This window comes from Schistocerca piceifrons, chromosome 10 (genome assembly GCF_021461385.2).
Source record: "Schistocerca piceifrons isolate TAMUIC-IGC-003096 chromosome 10, iqSchPice1.1, whole genome shotgun sequence".
NCBI classification, from domain to species: Eukaryota; Metazoa; Arthropoda; class Insecta; order Orthoptera; family Acrididae; genus Schistocerca; species Schistocerca piceifrons.
The window spans coordinates 23713659-23734361 of NC_060147.1; the positions used below are offsets into that span (position 1 = coordinate 23713659).

The following is a 20703-nucleotide window of genomic DNA, read 5'->3' on the forward strand; positions in this document are numbered from 1 at the left end:
CCACTCTGTTCACCAAATTATTTATGCATACAGGGGACAACGGCAGTCCTATCACCCTACCCTGGGGGCACCCCTGTCAGCCATATGTGGTCCGGGTCCCACACACTCAAGCAGTATTCTATGATGGGTCACACAAGTGATTTGTAAACAATCTCCTTTTTAGACTGATTGTATTTCACTAGTATTCTACCAGTAAACAGATGTCTGCTACCTGCTGTACCCATGAATGAGACTGTGTCATCATTCCAGGTATTTGTACGAGTTCACCAATTCTGGTTGTGACAGTGCATGATATTATAGTCACAGGATATTGTGGTTTCTTGTTTTGTGAAGTGCACAGTTTCACTTTCCTGAACATCACTTTGATACCTCACACTGAATATTTATGAAGCTGCTTTCAAACAGTACTTCGTTATAGATAATTGCATCCTCTGCAAAAAGTGTGTAGTTAGTATAAATGTTGTCTGTAAGATCATTAATATGCAATGTGAATGGCAAGGGTTGCAACACACTTCCCTGGACTACACCTAAAGTTACTTCTACCTCTGACAATGACTCTCCATCCAAGATAACGCGTTGCATCCTCCGTACCAAAATATTTTCAATCCAGTCACAAATTTCTCTGATACAACCATACTTTTGATAACAAGCATAGATATGGTACTGAGTCAAATGCTTTTTTGAAATTGTGAAATACTTCATTTACCTGACTGCGTTGACCCGTGGCTTTCAATATGTCATGTGAAAAAAGTGTGAGTTGAGATTCGCATGATCAGTGTATTAAGTATGCTTCTTACATTTTTAAGCAATATTTAGTTAAATCTTGCATTCCTATTAAAATGTAAATGGTAATTGCTGTTCCAGTCTTATGGATTTGGCATATTTTTCATAAACTGACACACAAATGAACAAATATGTATTTAACCTTACCTGTAGAAATTATATTAATTTTCTTAGACATCTAAAGCACATCAAACTTTCACATAATTCTCTTCAGGCTGAGACAAGAGGTGATGTGCACTAACAAACATAGCATGTTCAACTGCCTGAAGCTGTCTTTGTTATGACATCACTGACTTCAATTAATCGTGATACATACCCAGTCTCAGACACATGTCATGCCATAATTTGTTTGCCCAAATATCAGTGTGCGTCATATCTGTGCATGTGGACTAGAAACTGCCCCAGAATTTACCCAGCAGGTATGCAAAATGTAGCATAGTTGCATTTGTTTGATGGGAGAAGTGAAGAATATTGTGACTGAGGAAAGTAGCTGCAGCACTAATATCAACAGGCTACCAGTGCCCATTAGTCAGGAAAACAGAATATCCACCAATAATTAAAAAAAAAGTAAGTAAAACCTTGCCTTCTTAGCCACCCCTACAATTTATCGGATTATCTGGATTTATGGGTGTAAATTCCAATTTGCACTAATGTCTATACCACAGCCTACAGATTTTTAATATTTTGCTACTGTATAGACAGCTGAAGTGTTAACTGAAAACATACAGGTTACATTAACATTTTGTATGAAGTATTAGATAAAAATATTAGCTGAGTAATCTCAGAGAAAGAACAACAGTTTTGTTCAAAGTTTACATAATTTGGTAGTAATTCCCTTCACATTAATGTAAGGAGATTGACACTGACTGTAACTGGCTTTTAGTAACTTTACTGAAACAGCCAGCAGCAGTTCCTTCAGCTGTTTAATGTGTAACTTGACTTATGACTAGTAGTATGGTAGGATTTATTGAAGACTGTATGTGAATGAATAACAAAAACCATTGAAAACTGCAAAGACAGGTAGAAGGGCAATAAAATCTTTTGGAGTCAGTAAAATGTCATGTAGCATTGTAAAAAGTAAACCAACATCCCCCCCCCCCCCTACCTACCTCAAGAGTATCCTATTACTGCAGTATCATTGAATTTCAGTTGGAATTGGTTGACTTGGACAAATAGCTGAGTAGCTGAGTGTAACAATATGTATCGATGTCAAATGGAATGACCATATAGGCTTCACTGTAGAAAAAGCAGGTGGCAGACTTTGGTTCATGTGGCAGTTCAGTTCATTTTGGTAATACACTAGGAACATGCAATCAATCTATGGAAGAGCTTGCTTACAAACCACTTGTGCATTCTATCTTAGGATACTGGCCAAGTGTGTGGAATCCACACTGAATAGGTCTTAGTGGGGATAATATTGAATGTATACAGATAAGTGCAGCACCAATGGTCACAAGAACATCTCTCTGCTTACCAAAAGTGAGAAGCAATAGAATTCAGATTAACTGACCAGCCAAATGAAATTTTCACCTCCAGCGCTAGCAATGTTGAGTGTCAGTGGACAGAGTTCAGGAGCATTGTACAATACAGTTTAGACAGTATGTGCTGAGCAATGTTGTGAGGATTGGAAAAGACCTCCTGTGTTTTGGCATACATGTTAGAAAGCTGCACGAAAGCAAAGAGAGCTACACTGCAAATTTTAAATGTAGCCAAAGCCTCACAGAACTACAAAAATAAAACAAAGCCAAAATCAGGGCAAGAAGACACTCAATGAATTCAAAAGAAAAATTCAGGGCTTCACAGAAAACCCTAAGAAGTTTTGGTCTTATGTTAAATGCGTAAATGAATCAAAGCCATCTGTCCAGATGCTCTGTGACCATAACAACCCTGAAATGGAGGATGACACAGAAAAGGCTGAAATAGCAAACATCTTTTTCTAAAACTGTTTCACAGAAGATCATACTGTAGTACCTCCTTTAGTCACATGAATGACAAAATAGCTGATACTGAAATACATCATCATGGGATAGAGAAGCAACCGAAATCTCCCAACAGAAGGAAGGCCACTGAATCGGACGGGGTAACAGTATGATTCTAGGTAGAGTATGCGAAGGAACTTGTCTCTCTTCTAACAGCTGTGCACTACAGGCCTCTGGAGAGGTTAAGTGTTCCTGATGATTGGAAAACAGCACAGGTCATTCCCATTTTCAATAAGGTTCATCGAATGGACGTACAAAACTATAGGCTTATACCTCAGATGTTAGTCAGCTGTAGAGTTTTGGAATGTTTTATGCTCACGTATTATGATATTTCTGAAAACTGAACATCTCCTACATAGGAATCAACATTGGTTCTAAAAACAATGACTATGTGAAACCATATATACAGGGTATCTCTCCTAAGAATCATCAGGCTCTCTGATGCTTCATCAGATATTTGCATTTTCAATTTTGCATTGTGGAGCTAGAGTCAGACCAAACAAATACGTGTCTTTCATGTGACGCCCATTGTCAACAGAAAGTATCTGTTTGTTTCTCTTCTAGCAACACACACATAGACACAGAATTTTAACAGTAGACCACACCGTGATGCAGAATGCCTCTCTTGCAGTGTCTGCCATTGGAGTTGGTTGATCATCCCCTTGATACTTCCATGTTTACTAAATGAACTTGTAACACAATGCAATGCTATTCTTTGGATCTTCTATGCTTTGTCTATCAGTCCTGTGTGATACAGACTCCATTTTTTAAGTGGAGTTTTTTGTGCCCATTCGATAGAGCAGTCTCAGATTAGTGAAATGTGACATTTATTTTATCCGTATCTATTAACAAGGACAGTAACATTTGAAAAATAACCAGTACTCTAGGAGTGACAGCATTGCCCTGGTCCTCACTAACTGCTACCACCAAGCATGCAGCACTACTGAGGTGCTGCTGAAGTGTTGGTTATTCTTCGTGTTTTACTGTGCCTGTTAACATACATCACTAAAATGAATATTGTAATGGACTAATTTGGGAGAGCTCTATCAAATGGGCATGTCAGATTGCACTTTAAAATTCATTTTGTTTCTAATGGGAAACAGACTGACACTTTCTGTCGACACTGGGTGTCACACAAAAGATGTGACTCCAGCTTAGCTACACAATGGAACAACAAAATTGCAAATATCTGCTGAAACACCACAGAAAATTCACCTGACGACTCTTAGGAGAGACACCTGTTATAAATTAAATCACAGTCAACACTGGAAGTTCCACAAGGCTTTTTGTGGATGATGCTATTGCATACAGAGAATTCACAACATCAGAAAATTGTAGCAAAATATAGAAAGAGTGGCAGAGAATCTACAGCTGGTGCAGGGAATGGTAACTTACGCTAAACGTAAGCAAATTAACATATTGCATATAAACAGACATAATGACTTCAATAAAATATCTTAAAGTAAGCATACAGAATGATTTTAAGTGGAACAACCGCATAAAACTAACTGCTGGGAAGGGAGGTGCCAGACTGAGACAAATTGGAAGAACCCTCAGGAAACATATTCTATTAACAAAGGAGGCAGCTTACAAAACTCTCATTTGACCAATATTTCAGTATTGCTCATCAGTATGGAGTCTGTATAACATAGACAAAGTATAGAAGATCCAAAGAATAGCATTACATTGTGTTACAAGTTCATTTAGTAAACATGAAAACATCAAGGGGATGATCAACTAATTCCAATGGCAGACACCGTAAGAGAGACATTCTGTATCACGGTGTGGTCTACTGTTAAAATTCTGTCTATGTGTGTGTCTGTAGAAGAGTCAACCAATATATTACTTACTCCTACGTGTATCTCACAGAAACACCATGAAGATAAAATTAGAGAGGTTTGAGCACACAGGGATGTTTACCAGCAATCATTTGTCCTGCTAACACTATACAACACGACCAGGAAAAGAGAGAACTGAATGTGGTACCCAAAGTAACCTCCACAGCACACCATAGGATGGCTTGTGGAGTATAGATGTAGAAGTGTGGGCACATTGTAGTAGTTATTGGTGAATTCTGCTTATCTTGTGAGATTTCATTTCATTTCATTTCCATCGAACACTCATACAAGCACCACTCAATACTATTTTGTTCATAAAGGGATTTGGTATGAGTCAACATACTCACACAGTGAAATTCTTTTCTAAATCTCTTTATCATTTCTGTCCCCCTGACCTGTGCTGTAAATGCATTGTAAAGCACGAAGGAATATTGAGAATGAGTGGATTATGATCAGTCATTCGTAGCTCTGTATTGATCCTTTTTTTATGTATATGAAGTTTAAATTTGGAAAGAGAGTCTTGGTCGACTTAGCAGTTTACCGTATTTACTCGAATCTAAGCCGCACTTTTTTTCCGGTTTTTGTAATCCCAAAAACCGCCTGCGGCTTAGAATCGAGTGCAAAGTAAGCGGAAGTTCTGAAAAATGTTGATAGGTGCAGCCACAACTAACTTCAGCTGACGAATACATGTAGCGCTACACAGGCATGCTTTGCAGGCACAAAGATAAATACTGGCGCCAAAACCTCTGCGTCATTTAAAAAAATAAAAAAAGTGGAAGACGAGATTTTTTTCTCCACCCCGAGTTTTGACCACTGCATTTTCATACATTATCCAACGAAGTAAATACAAATTCCGCATTGTTCATCTTCGAATGTAGCAACATTTCAATGTAGTACCAAAATCCGACTGGCAAGTCTGCTTGGGATGTTTGTCAATACGGCCAACTCTCACGTTCTGAATTTTTTCCTACCTGTGAGAAGAGATGATTGCTGACAGGAATTTTTATGAATTGTGAATCACATGCGGTATTCTCTTCACCATAAGAATAATACGAATATATATATTTTGCCATGTATTCTTTCGTGTTTGCTGCTATCTCATTTAAATCCCGTCTGCCTAATAAACTACAAAACTAGAGTGAGACAACAGCAAACGCGGAAGAATAAACATATCATGTCATGTTTATATTCGTATTATTCTTATGCCTAATAGTGATACAGTCAGAAATGAAGCACGGCAATTGACTAGATTTTTAAATCTAAGATGACTAATTTCTCTGTAGAATGTAATGTACTAAAGAGGCGTCTGCAAAGATTTTCAAACGGAGAAAATTTTTCGCTAAACTCTCGTTCAGAACATCTTCAATCATACGCAGTCTATTATTTGGTTCTTGTTGATCATTATCAAAGAAAAGAAGCAGTGTAACAAACAACAAATAGCGGTCTACAATGCATGACAGATGCATCTTCAGCTTAGAGTGACGTAAACACCTATAACAAAGAAAACGGCGCTTATCAGATCAAAGAAAAATAAGCAATCAATTCAAACCAGACGAAGCACGTGAAAAAGTAAGGGTACCCGTATAAATACGGACGGACCGCCAGACGCATAGCAATGGCTATCTGGTAAAGCTTAACTGCTAAGCTTACGACTGGAACCAAACTACTGTAGCTGTATCGTCATTCATTCGACCTAAATTGTGTCTCATATTACAATGGACCAACATTGTTTCGATTTGGAGGTGCGGCCTAAAACTTTTCTCTCCCCTTGAATTTCGAGTCTCAAATTTCAGGTGCGGCTTAGATTCGGGATTTTTTCCCCCTTGATTTCGAGTCTCATTTTTCAGGTGCGGCTTGGAATCGAGTGCAGCTTAGATTCAAGTAAATACGGTATTTAAGTGAGGAATGCTACAGTAAGACATAAATTTGACAGGATCTAATAAAAATACCTGGTGGCTGACACGCGAGACACTTTGGAACGGAGCTCTTCAACCAGACTTCACAACATTATGCATGAGCTGTTCACACAGCCAGTGTGCCACAACCAAGTGTCAATGCACAGCAGCCGATGCTCTCGGTAGCCTGGAGTCTGCTTATCACCGACCACAATGAACAACAGTTAGTTTTGCTCATGCAGGTAGTTGTCTCCCTATTAGACAATAGAATGTCCAACTTTGTAAATAAATATAATATACTGACAGAATCACAATATAGTTGGAGAAAAAGTCCTCCAAGCAAGGCATAAATCTTTATTTTTCTATATGAAGTGCCACAGCACTAGATAAGCAGGTACAAACTCGAGCATATTCTTAGACTTGTCAAAAACTTTTGATACCACCAGTCATTATAAATTACTTAGTAAGATTCAGAATTGGAGTATTAGGGGAGCAGTCCATAATCGGACTAAATTATACCTAAGTGAAAGATGAGGCACTTTGATTATATGTCTTAAAATATGGTTGCAATGGAAATATTCACTACCCCAATAGGACACCAGCTATTCCTCATATTATAATAAATGGACAAACAATTGGAAAAACAGAATACAAAATATCTCAGTATATGGATACAAGAAAACATGAAATGGTATACATGTGCAGACTAAGTAAACAGAAAACTCAGCAAAACATGTTTACTGAGATGAATGTCAAGAAACTGTGTGTCACATGATAATCTCAGTCTTATATATTTTGCTTATATCCAGTAGGTATTGAAATATGGCGGTGTAGTTTTGGGAAATTGTGGAGGGAGTTTGAAATCATTTAGACTAGAGAAAAAGATTATTATTAGACTAATGGGAGGGGTAGACCAAAGTTCATTATACAGGTAAATATTTAGGAAAAATAAAATACTATAATTTCCTTGCATTTACACAGAAGAAAATATAATCATTATAAAGGAAAAATCAAACAATAAAAGCCCATGCATCACCCTTAGTAAATCTGAACACAGCCACAATGCAAGACAAATAAATGATGTACATGAACAACAAGAAATAAAGCACTATTACAGAACGGCATATTCTGTCCTGGCATCAAACTGTATAAAGCATTACCCAATCCACAATAATAATAATAATAATAATAATAATGGACAGAAACAATTTCAAATCAACCATGAAGGATTGCTTGGTAAAAGACTACTTTATACAGTAAGAAAGTATCTAGAAAAACAAAGCTGTAGTACCAGTTAAGGTTGTATTTGTAAAGTGTATCGAGTACTAAAATGTTGTGTAATATTTTTTTTGCTAAAATGATGTCGGTAAAAAATTCCAAGAAGTGTGCTTAATTATTAAGGACTGTTTCAGTATCATTTTTACTCTGTACAATATTAGGTTCACAGAACCAATAAATCTGTTTACATGTATAAAGCACAGTGCATATGTGTATTCCTGGGATCTCCTCCCAAATTGCTGGATTGATTTCAGCCAAATGTGGCCTCATTAATATCAGCACTATGAGGTTTATTATGTCCTCACTCCAGTAGGAGTGGAGATACTGGCCGCCGCATGTTTCTTTCAGCTCCTGGTATATAGACCACCCTATAGGACAGACATGACAAATCAACCTGCTTCGAGGGTGGCCTACATGTCAGGGGACAGAAATGGGTTTCCAAGCCCTGACAGGCATGTTTTGTTGGAATAGTATTGGCCTGCTTTATAAACCTGCTTTGCGTTGCAGCCTGTGCATCAGTGACAAATAAATGATTTTCAAGCCCCTGATGTAGACTGCCGTGTATAACAGGCATTCTGTGGGAGTAGCATCAGCCTGGTTTATTGAAATGTATTGCAGGGGCTACATGTGTTGATGAGCACAGCTGGGGACAGGTTGAGATGGATGAAGAAGGTGTGGGCAGAGCGAGAAGGAGGAGGAAATAGAGAGAGGGCAGGAGGGGGAGGTGCATGAGGCAGGTGGAAAAGGAAGTGTGGGAGTGGGAGATGGAAAGAGCAAGGGGGAGGAGGGTATGGGCTAAGGGAGGGGAGAGGAAGATATGGTCAGTGAGAGGGTGTTGAGGAAATGGACAAAGAGAGGGCGAGGAGGAGATGAAGAGGCAGAGAGAGTGGGGAGGAAGAGACAGACAGATCAAGGTGGGAGGATGATGTGCACAGACAGAGGGAGGAAGACTTGGACACAGGGAGGGGAAGGAGGAGGTGTGTTCAATATATATGTGTTGAACACATATGCGAGGATAGCTGCAGGGAAAAGGCTATAGTGAGTAAATAAATAAAACACTAGGCAGTTGACAGCCTTTGTAACAATACAATAGCGGGATGTAACAAATGTACACTACCAAGTAATTTTAATCAGACTTTTAATCTTCCTGCTTTTTCCGAGGTTAGAAATGCTGAAAGTGCATCTTACATTGCTTTTTAAATAACCGTAATGTTCAACAGTGTCTCTAATAAATGTTTCTCCATCTGCACTAGATCATCTGTATACTGTCATAATTATTATATCTTGCTGTTGCTTTGCAATTGGACATCAGCTGCCTCAAAACAATTTTGCAACACTTCTGATTCACATCTTTTACATTAGAAGCCCCATTCATAAAAAATATGCGCACCTCCATGTTCCTCATTCTTTATAGAACACTGACTAGCCAGTATTGATAGATAAATATTAATACTAAAAAATTCAAAATATCTAGAGCAGTCTTCCACAATATAGAAGGAGTCAATGTTGTCCTCCGGGCTTTCTCTGTGATATTAATGGTTTCTAAGTTTATAGGTTTGTAATTTCATCAGGTTTTTCCTTAGACACAAAATGTTACAGTTTTTGTATAAAACTAGAGTCAAGGTAGCAGTTGTGCTTGCACTCTGTGGCATCATGCTTGCTCGTGCCATAATCATGAACACATGATTACAGCTCAAGTGACATTTGTCAGGAGAGTATGTCCTGTGCACTTTATGGGCAAAATACACATTGCTTCAGAAAATTCAACAAAATATTTATTATATTTCTCACAATTACAAGTTCCAATTTGAGACCAATGTTCTGCACAAAAGTGTTAGCTTTTTTTAGGTCTTGTTCTTTCCTGTGTGATGAATTTATGGCTTCATTCTTATAGTCAGGCAACTCTAGGGTAATTTCACTCTTATCTGAAAAAAATGTTCTTAACAAGTTGCAAAAGGGAAGTAATAGTATCCAAGTCTACTTCTCCACGTTTCTTTCTTTGAAAGCAGGTGTATCTCAGGACCATGTGTGTGGTTTATAAATGCCAGTCTATTTTCTGTGGCACTATGCCTAGACTTCAGGTAAACTGGTGTAAGTGTTTTTCAAATAGGATGGCAGTTCAAACCCGTGTCCAGCCATCCTGATTTAGGTTTTCCATGATTTCGCTAAATCATTTCAGGCAAATGCCGGGTGGTTCCTTTGAAAGGGCACAGCCAATTTACTACCCCATCCTTTCCTAATCTGAGCTTCTGCTCCATCTCTAATGACTTCATTGTCGACAGGATGTTAAACGTTAATCTCCTTCTTCCTTTAAAATAGCCACCAAATTGTAGTGTTCCTTTGTGTATAAAGCTATCTCAGCAGTGCAGAAAACAATTCTTTCAGCTATAGTCAGTGTGCTATGCACATAGCAAATGTGGCCTAGTAGTTGCCATCAAAGCACTCCATACATTCAAATAATTATGCTGGGGTGTCATCTCAAATAAAAACCCTTGACTACACAGCCTCTGCTCTCTTTAATACAATTATTCTTCTGAAGTTTCACATTTGACAAAACGAGCTGGAGTCTGCATAAACTTGCAAACAGCAGACAACTCTCATCCAATGAATGACAATAACTGCTATATGCAACCGTGTATTATTGTGAAGACATATTGTAAAAATAATTACTCACCTGCTGAAGATGGGAATTTTTACATCTTCTGTTTCTGAAAGTAGTGTGGGCTCATCCTACTCCCTAAAGGTTTAATATTTGTGGTATTTGGTTTCATAGTATGATTTTGCAGAAGGATTTAAATCAAATTGGCAATTAGAACAGTTCATTTGAGGCTATGAATGGTGGAGTCGATATGAAACAAAGTTTCTGGATATTAGCAATCTAACCTTCAGTGTTACTGTGACATATTCAACACTATGTTATGATTCGTCATGTGTTTCAAGAATCAGCATATAATACACAGCTGAAAAAAAAGCTGAAAAATATCTGAACTTTGTGTTCTGCAATGAACTGTCCTTCATATTGATACGACACTGATACAGGTGAGTGACACCTTGATTGTTCTGAAGGGAGGAATAATAAACTGTTTTGGACTCTGTTATACTATTCTTCCATTAACCGAACTCTGTACTGTTGGTGAAACAATGAATTTGCAGAAAATTATTTCATCCCTTTATTAAAAGTGAATCCACAGATATAGTGAAATACATTAAATGTGTCTGGAAAGGACTTGTATTTTATAGCTACATGAAGAGAGAATCACCAGAATGATTCCCCATTCATCTCTGCTTTGCATATAGACTTTTTTTATCCCATCATGTGCACTCAATGCCACTATGTAGCATTCATTCACACAGTGGGCAGTTGCCATAATATTTTCGTTCATCAGCGAAGTTGGTTCACTAACCATAGATCTTTACAACATTAGACATACAATCAGCAGTTGCCTTTCCTCGGCAACCACTGGAATAATTCTCTTGGAATAAGTTAGATACTTTATGCAATTGCAATGTTTGAGAATTACTTGAATTAAATGCTTTCATTTAAAACACCACTCAGGGATTATGCTTTAGCTCTGTTCCAGCTTGCTGCCTACAAGGCACTGTGAGCAACAATGTGATCAGCATGTCTCCAGCCACTATTGCGAATAGATGAATTTTGATGCTGCCATTGATTTTTTTATTCATCTCCTCCTCATATGGCTGAGTGGATATCATTCCAGATCTTACTAATGAGGTACAATGTCCTTCCACACTGAAGGCAAGGGCAGTAACCTTTCAGTTACAGAAGAATATTAATTTTATTTTTACTTTAACAAAATCTTTTATTGAACTGAGGTGCAAGAATCACAATGTTTCACAAATGTTGACGCACAGCTTAATCGTTATCAGTGTATCCTTCAAATTATTTACATTAAACACGGAATTAATAACAACAATGTGATGATAAAAAGGCTGAATTTGACTCTGGAAATTTTGTATACACAAAAACATATTTTTTACAAGAATATCAATTGCTCTTAGTTCTTCTTGCAGAAAATTTTCTGCCGTGGTATGTTATATAGTGTTTGAACTGCGATTGGATGTAAACAGGAGAAATTAAACAGGAGAACCGCAACAATTGCTACAGGTTCAAGTTTTTTCCTAAAATAAGAATTTCACGGGTATGACAAAACAATGAACAAGCAATATTTATGTTAATGATATGAATACAGGTTTAAGTGGAGGAGCTCACCTGAAGCGCAAAGTAATATGGTATGCCGGTGTGAATATTACTTTTCTTTATAAATATCTCATACATTTCCTGGTAATTTCCAAGAATGTTTGCCTATCGAAGCCGCGGGCTCCAAACAATTTCCTTCTCGGTTTCGAAGCCTTTCCCTGTCTTATGGGATTATTATTGTCCGCAAAAGTCTTGCATTTCGCTGTTATCTGATACACCACCAAAATCTAAAAAGCAAGTTGGCCATTCAAAGGACGCGCTCAATGGATAGGAACGCCTTCTTCACTGATTGGGTGGAAAGGAATGACACCATAGCCCCACAGTGCTGCTGATGAGGTCACGCCTTCCAACCAATCAAAACGTAAGGTGTTACTCCGGCTATAGGCTACTGTAGAATTCCTGCCCTCTCCTCACCTTACCCGACCGTATTTTGTAAATGTTTTATATATAAATATTATTTCTGTTCGTTTCTGACACATCCGATATTATTACACCAAATGGTCTATGGACGAATAAATAAAATCATGGTAAGGAACCGCTTCTTCTTCACCTGTCATCTTTGGATGCGGAATACAATGACGTTTCTTCACCCCCCATGAAGAATAATATGGCTACCTGTCAGGGAGGGTGGAGGAGGGGTTGTGTAACGTAGTTGTTATGAGTTTAGGGTTGTGGGAACAAAACATAGCCGTGATATACAAGTAACGAAAATAAATTTTCGAATAGTGACAGTGAGAGGTGTGTGTTGGTAATAATTAAAAGTGTGTAATAGTCGTTCATTCCGTTGTGACAGGTTGCCGTATTTTCTTTTTTTACTCCGCCCGGTGTGGTGCTCGCAATTGTGTCAACCGTTTATTAAATACAAAATGTTTGTGAAATAAATACAGGCATGCTGCCATCCCCAGCTGCGTTTTCTGCGTCCTGCTTTTACATGATTATATACTAATGTTGAACTAAATACTAACGAGAAAACTGTACCACAGCAACTAAAAAAAAATTATGAAAAATCCCGTACCAAACAAGAATTAAGAGTTTGAGGGATACGCAGTATTATGAAAAAACTTCCCGTTCCCGGTGATGTAGAGGTGATAAAGTGATTAAAGAAGGTTCGTAAATACAGCTATTTGATTATAATCTAATGGCACTAAATTGTTAGATTCGTTGAAATCGTCAATATGCTATTAGAGGCTGCGGAAAAAGATTTTGTTGGACTTAAAACTTTTGCTATGTGATACAGGTATCACGATAGGAAAGTTACATATTATTAACTGTGTTTCAGTTGTATAAATATGTGTAACAATTATATATCATTTCTACATTTAGGTACTACGACCACGATTACTAATTCTCTCAATTTTTATTATTTCAGATGATGAAAACAAACTCTCACAACCACAAACGTGCGTCATTGTACCAACCAGTGTAATATTATTTAATCCATAAAACTTGAAGGTATATCCAGGAAATTTGTATTTCATAGTAGACATATCTGACAATTATTTTGATGCATGTGATATACATATGTCGCACATAAACTACTAACAACGCGAAAAGGCGGTTTTTGTAAACGGCGGTCCGACTAGGTCAGTACTGATTATAGTAATATGCTTATGATATTGCCACACATGCTGTTTCAGATGACTCATTTAGTGTTGGTATATAATTGATGGAATCAACAGTTGAATTTATCATTAGACTTAAAACAACAGATTGTAGGCCATCCTAGGCAAATTAGCTCAAGAAGCTCAGTTTAGCACGATTAGTCCTTAGAAGCATCTCTTATTGTGTTGACCTGTAGAAAAGTTTTTAGTTTGCGTATTTTCACTCCCCATTTGCTTGTGGAATCATCATAAGGGGAGTGCAAGTTAAGTGTTTATTCAGCAGAAGTGATCAGTTGGAATATTATGTGAAGTAGATAATTTTACATCTTACAGAAGCCTTCTTAAAGATCGTGGAATTCTTATGCTCACACCCTCACTCCTTTAATCCTGAATGCTTTTTTTTTTTCTTTTTTATTAAGAGGAATATTCAGCATGAGTTGTCAACTTTGACCAGTAACATAGGAAATGTGTGCCAAACACAGTAAACAACACGATGACTGTAACATGATATCAGTGACGATTATTTTTAAATGGTCTAATCTACAGCTAAGTGTTGTCACTGCAACAAGTTTTCCTTATCTTGAACTGCAGGCAATTAGAGCTGAATGTCCACATTTTCATATGAGGGCTACAAACAATGCTCTGCCTGTAGAAAGTTTACTGATACCATGCATGGTTTCATGCCAGTTTAGGTGCATCTTATGCGATCTAAACAGGCATTAGAAAGAAAGTATTTTATAATATTTCTTTATACACAGGCTCAGTGATTACTGTTACATGGAGTAGAATAGACATGCACATTAAGTACTTGCATAACTATGTCTACAACATTCTTCAGTGCTTTTCTTGAAGCATCTCCCCGTCGTCCACGTCACTGATAAAATCCGCTAGAAGTGTTTATGAAATAGATAAAAGGAAGTGCCCCTGAAACAAAATAAAAAGGGTATTTGGTGGGGAACGAGTAAAGTCATAAATCAGATAGAGATAAATAGAGGAGGAGCCATTTTTAATCGTTTATTGCAGTACCTAGCCTACACAGATGATGTGGCATTAACCACATAAAACACTGCTGTGCTGGCTGATACCTATCGACAACGGGAGAGAGGTACAAGGGAACTTGGCCTGGTGACTTCAAAGTGTGGAAAATTGTCTATAAGCGCTAATAAAAACATATCAGTTTGAGGTGATGCAGGCTCGGCCTTAAGGAACACCTGAACTAGCTAGAACCCTATGCAAGCTGCCACGAGGAAAGCTGCACTTACTATAGTATCCAAAAACCCAGAGAGGTGGCACTGGAGAAAGTGGGGCTAGTGCACCGAATGGCAAAATGTGAAGACAGAGAGGGTTGCTGTATGTAAAATAAATTAAAACTTAAATCAGCAGTTAATATAAAACATGGATAATGTGGTGATAGAAAACTAATATGGTTAATCCCATATATTTGTAATAGATTTTTTAGTTTCACATTTGTTGACTTCACCATCTCTCAACCAAACTGCCACCTTCCAACCTAACCTAGACTTTGGGCTTAGTCTGTCACCACATCCAGGCTTTTTTGTTTTCGCATCCATTGGCTTCACCATCTAACAGCAGAACTGTGAATATGTGCACCAAAGGTGGCTTCACAGTAGCCATTAATATTATGTCAGTTATCAAAGCCAACAACTCGAATCAAATATTACTCTTGACCTGATTTTTTATGCTGATATTAAAAATCTATTTCAGTTTAACTCTGGTGTACTTTTATTACAAAAAAGTGCTCTGATGGTAAGGTATTCGACAATCTCCCAGCTAACGTAAAGCAACAAATTGGGTTTAATGTATTTAGAGAAATTAAGTCTATCTTGTGAACCACTTCTTCTATAAATTTTGTGCATAGTTTTAGATTCAACTATTACTCCTTGGCTCTACAGCCCTTGAAGGGCCTTGGCAATATCTCGCCATTCTATCCGGTCCATGGCTTTCCATCTCCATCCTCTGACACCCAGCTTTTTCATGTCTTCTTCAATTCTGTCCTACCTCTTTCTGGGACATCCCTCCCGTCGTTTGCCTTCAGTTGTACCATCAAAAATCTTCTTATCTGTTCTACCTTCCTTCATTCCGACCACGTGTCCTGCCCAACACAGTCTTCTTATTTTAATAGTATTGACAATGTCAGGTTCTTCAAAAAGTTGTTCTAATTCTGCATTCGCACGGATGCATCAACCACCTCGATTGTATATGGGGCCTTATATCTTACGCAAAACCTGTCTCTCCCAAATGCTAAGGATCCTTTCCTCATTTGCAGTTATGGTCCATGTCTTGGCACCATACATAACTGTTCTTATAATTGTTTTGTAAATGAGGATTTTAGATTTTCATGATAGAAGTGAGCTCCTAAGCATGGATAGTGTTGCAAAGTAGCATCTTTTGCCTGGTGCTAGTCTAGCTTTCACCTTGCCGCCAATTTTATTTGTCTCTGGGATAGTCGATATGAGATACTTGAAGTCTCTCACCCTTTCAAACTCCTTGTTGTCTATCTTGAGATTTGGTAGGTTTTGCTGGTTGGTCATTGCCATATATTTGGTCTTTTCGATATTGACTACCAGGCCAAGTTCCCTTGTACCTCTCTCCGTTTGTTGATAGGTATCAGCCAGCACAGCAGTGTTTCGTGCAATTAATACCACATCATCTGCGCAGGCTAGGTACAGCAATAAACGATTATGTTTCCTCCTTTATTTATCTCTATCTGATTTATGACTTTTTCTAGGCAGAGCTTGAATAGCAGTGAGGAGGTATTGTCACTCTGTCTCAACCCCCTCTTCACTTCCACTTCCCTGGAGATTTCACCCTGTATTTTTACTTTACAGTTGGTTTCACTGAGGGTCATCATAGTAAGTTTAACAGGCTTCCTAGGTATTCCAGCCTCTTCCATCATATTCCGCAACGCCACTCTTGCGATGCTGTCACAGGCTTGTTTAAAATTGATATAAAGCTTGTGTATATTTATTTGATGTTCATAACATTTTTCAAGTAGTATGCATAATGTGAATGAATATTTGGTCAGTAGTTGTCCTATTTCTTCTAAAGCCAGTCTGATAGTCTCCAGGTCTCTCTTCCACATAGGGAGTAAGTCTCCTAGGTAGGCTCTTGGGGATCACTGTATATGTAGTATTTAGCAGGAATATTCCTTGGTAATTTTGGCAGTGTAATTTATCTCCTTTTTCCTTCCATTTTTTTTTCTTTTGTAGTGCTCTTTTCTTATTTCTGCAAACCCTCCTAGCTACATGACACTTTTCATCATATTCATTCGGATTTGCTCTAGTTCTTCTCTGAAATAATTTCATTCCTGCCTTGCCATGCTCCTCAATTCTTCTCATACATTCTTCATCAAACCATGTCCCACATTGTTTCCATGTTATTTGTATATGTCCATTATGGAAATGGAAGAGGATGTAGATGAAGATGAAATGGGAGATACGATACTGCTTGAAGAGTTGGACAGAGCACTGAAAGACCTGAGTCGAAACAAGGCCCCCAGAGTAGACAACATTCCATTGGAAATATTGACGGCCTTGGGAGAGCCAGTCCTGACAAAACTCTATCATCTGGTGAGCAAGATGTATGAAACAGGCGAAATACCCTCAGACTTCAAGAAGAATATAATAATTCCAATCCCAAAGAAAGCAGGTGTTGACAGATGTGAAAATTACCAAACTATTAGTTTAATAAGTCACAGCTGCAAAATACTAACACGAATTCTTTACAGACGAATGGAAAAACTAGTAGAAGCCAACCTCGGGGAAGATCAGTTTGGATTCCGTAGAAACACTGGAACACGTGAGGCAATACTGACCTTACGACTTATCTTAGAAGAAAGATTAAGGAAAGGCAAACCTATGTTTCTAGCATTTGTAGACTTAGAGAAAGCTTTTGACGATGTTAACTGGAATACTCTCTTTCAAATTCTGAAGGTGTCAGGGGTAAAATACAGGGAGCGAAAGGCTATTTACAATTTGTACAGAAACCAGATGGCAGTTATAAGAGTCGAGGGGCATGAAAGGGAAGCAGTGGTTGGGAAGGGAGTAAGACAGGGTTGTAGCCTCTCCCCGATGTTGTTCAATCTGTATATTGAGCAAGCAGTAAAGGAAACAAAAGAAAAATTCGGAGTAGGTATTAAAATTCATGGAGAAGAAATAAAAACTTTGAGGTTCGCCGATGACATTGTAATTCTGTCAGAGACAGCAAAGGACTTGGAAGAGCAGTTGAATGGAATGGACAGTGTCTTGAATGGAGGATATAAGATGAACATCAACAAAAGCAAAACAAGGATAATGGAATGTAGTCTAATTAAGTCGGGTGATGCTGAGGGAATTAGATTAGGAAATGAGACACTTAAAGTAGTAAAGGAGTTTTGCTATTTGGGGAGCAAAATAACTGATGATGGTCGAAGTAGAGAGGATATAAAATGTAGGCTGGCAATGGCAAGGAAAGCGTTTCTGAAGAAGAGAAATTTGTTAACATCCAGTATTGATTTAAGTGTCAGGAAGTCATTTCTGAAAGTATTTGTATGGAGTGTAGCCATGTATGGAAGTGAAACATGGACGATAAATAGTTTAGACAAGAAGAGAATAGAAGCTTTTGAAATGTGGTGCTACAGAAGAATGCTGAAGATTAGATGGGTAGATCACATAACTAATGAGGAAGTATTGAATAGGATTGGGGAGAAGAGAAGTTTGTGGCACAACTTGACCAGAAGAAGGGATCGGTTGGTAGGACATGGTCTGAGGCATCAAGGGATCACCAATTTAGTATTGGAGGGCAGCGTGGAGGGTAAAAATTGTAGAGGGAGACCAAGAGATGAATACACTAAGCAGATTCAGAAGAATGTAGGTTGCAGTAGGTACTGGGAGATGAAAAAGCTTGCACAGGATAGAGTAGCATGGAGAGCTGCATCAAACCAGTCTCCGGACTGAAGACCACAACAACAACAACAACAACATGTCCATTTGATGTGTCGGTATTGTTCTTAATCCCCTCTTTTATTTTTGTCTGATATGCTCTTTGTATTTCTTCTAACTTCTGTGTAGGTTCAAGGATTGAAAAATACTGTTAGTTACAGTTCAAATAGCAGTGATTGTTATACAACTGCAACATAAGTATTCATGTACTGTAAACAAAACTTAGTATCGAGGCCACTATTTATTTTTTTATTTTTTTGAGAAGAAAAGTAATCAAGCAAATAGTAAACTACTGGTAGGAGACAAACATAAACTAAACACAGTGAAACTGAGATGGCTGCAGTGATTTTTTTCCCTTCTTTTTCGCCTACAAAGTAGCAGCTTCCATTCTAATTTACTCGACTAAATGTACCTGACATAAATACAAAAAGTGTTAAGAAGTATAGTGATAGTTTATTGTTAATGCAGTACACAAACAAATTTTGCATGGTTTGCTTGTATTTTGTTAAAATAAGCATTCAGACATGGCACATCCTTGGAGCTTCTTTTACTCCATCTTGGTGGGAACTATGAAATACTGCTGCCTTCCCAATTCAGTTAATTAATTGCTGTTTGTCTCCCTATTATATGCTTAACAATATTATGAGAAGGAAATTTGCTTCTCACCATATAGTGGAGATGCTGAGTCACAGATAGGTACAACAAGAAGACTTTCACAATTAAAGCTTTCAACAAATGGCCTTCGTCAACAACAGACACACATACGCACACGCACCCACTCACGTAAATGCAACTCACACACACGACTGCGGTCTCAGACAACTGAAACCACGCATTACATTCTTAATATTTACTCAAATACATTGGTATATAGTACATTATTACTTCTCATGTACCTGTACAAGGAACATTGTTACTCACCTTGTTGCTAACAGAATTTTACAAGCCTCGTTAGTTGCATGTTCTATGAGCCAATTGCACAATAAATTGTAATGATGTGGAACAAGTCAGTTTCATTCATACTGCAAATTAAGCTAATTTGTAAACATGGCTACACGCTGATAATTTATAAGTTTTATGATTATTATTATTGCTATTTTTATTAAATATGAGATGAGAGTTAGTAATTGCTACCCACCACCATTTACAGTAATAGAATTTCTCCTGTGGAATAAAAGTAGTCGTCAAAGATAAACTTTTTCAACTTGTTTTCAGATTTTATATCACTGAGTAAGTTATCAAAAGTTTTAGTTGTGGCATTGTGCATGCATTTTTGTGCTAGAAACCACCTTAAGGTGAAGTAATGAATGTCATTTTTCCTTCTGCAATTGTAATGGTGTACTGCATTGTTCGTTTTGAACTACAGTGGATTATTAACAGCAAACTTTATGAGTGAATAAATATACTGTGAAGCAGTGGTAAGAGAACCCAACTCCTTAAACAGATATTTAAAAGATGATCATGGGCGAGTACCACATATTATTCATACAGCTATTTTTGGGCAATGAATACTTTCTTTATTAAAGATGAGTTACCACAAAACGTTATTCTATATGACATTATTGAATGAAAATATGTCATCTTGCTGTTCTGTCTCTCGCCAAGATTTCCAAATGTGGTTGAACTAAGTTATTTTACAAGCTCCAAAATGTGCTTTTTCTAGTTTAAATTCTCATCAACATGGAGACCTAAGATTTTCGAAGTTTCTACCCTATTTCTTATTTCCACGCCTAGTGTTACATTTGTCATTTGTGCAGTACCCCTAGATGTGCAGAATTGAATATGTTGTGTCTTTTTGAAATTGAGAGTGAGACCATTCACAGAAAACCATTCAACGATACTTTTAAGAACATTGTTTACCACTTCTGCTCTTGATGTTTGTATGCTTGGATTGATTACAATACTAGTGTCATTGTCAAAAGAACCAATTCTGCTTGTAGCATAGTAGATGGAAGATCCTTTACGTATACGAGGTACAATAGTGAACATAAGATTGGGCCTTGGGAATGCCATATGTGATTTCTCCCCAGTCAGAATAATGTCCCTGGACTATGTTGGATGAGTTAAAACATTTTGCATTTTTGTGGTTAGGTATGACACCTATTGCTGGGCATACCATCAATCACATAAAGCTTCAGTTCATTTAGGAAAATATTCATGCAGTAATATT

The 20703-nt window shown here is 37.7% G+C and overlaps 1 protein-coding gene across 1 annotated transcript in view; it reads left to right on the top strand.

Annotated features, from left to right (window-relative positions):
- The first annotated feature begins 15147 nt into the window (after positions 1 to 15147).
- Positions 15148 to 20703, top strand: part of LOC124719008 — a 138263-nt gene continuing 132707 nt past the window's right edge. Inside the window, exon 1 of the mRNA XM_047244677.1 lies at positions 15148 to 15190. The gene's annotated coding sequence lies outside the window, so the exon portion shown is untranslated. The remainder of the gene's footprint in view (positions 15191 to 20703) is intronic.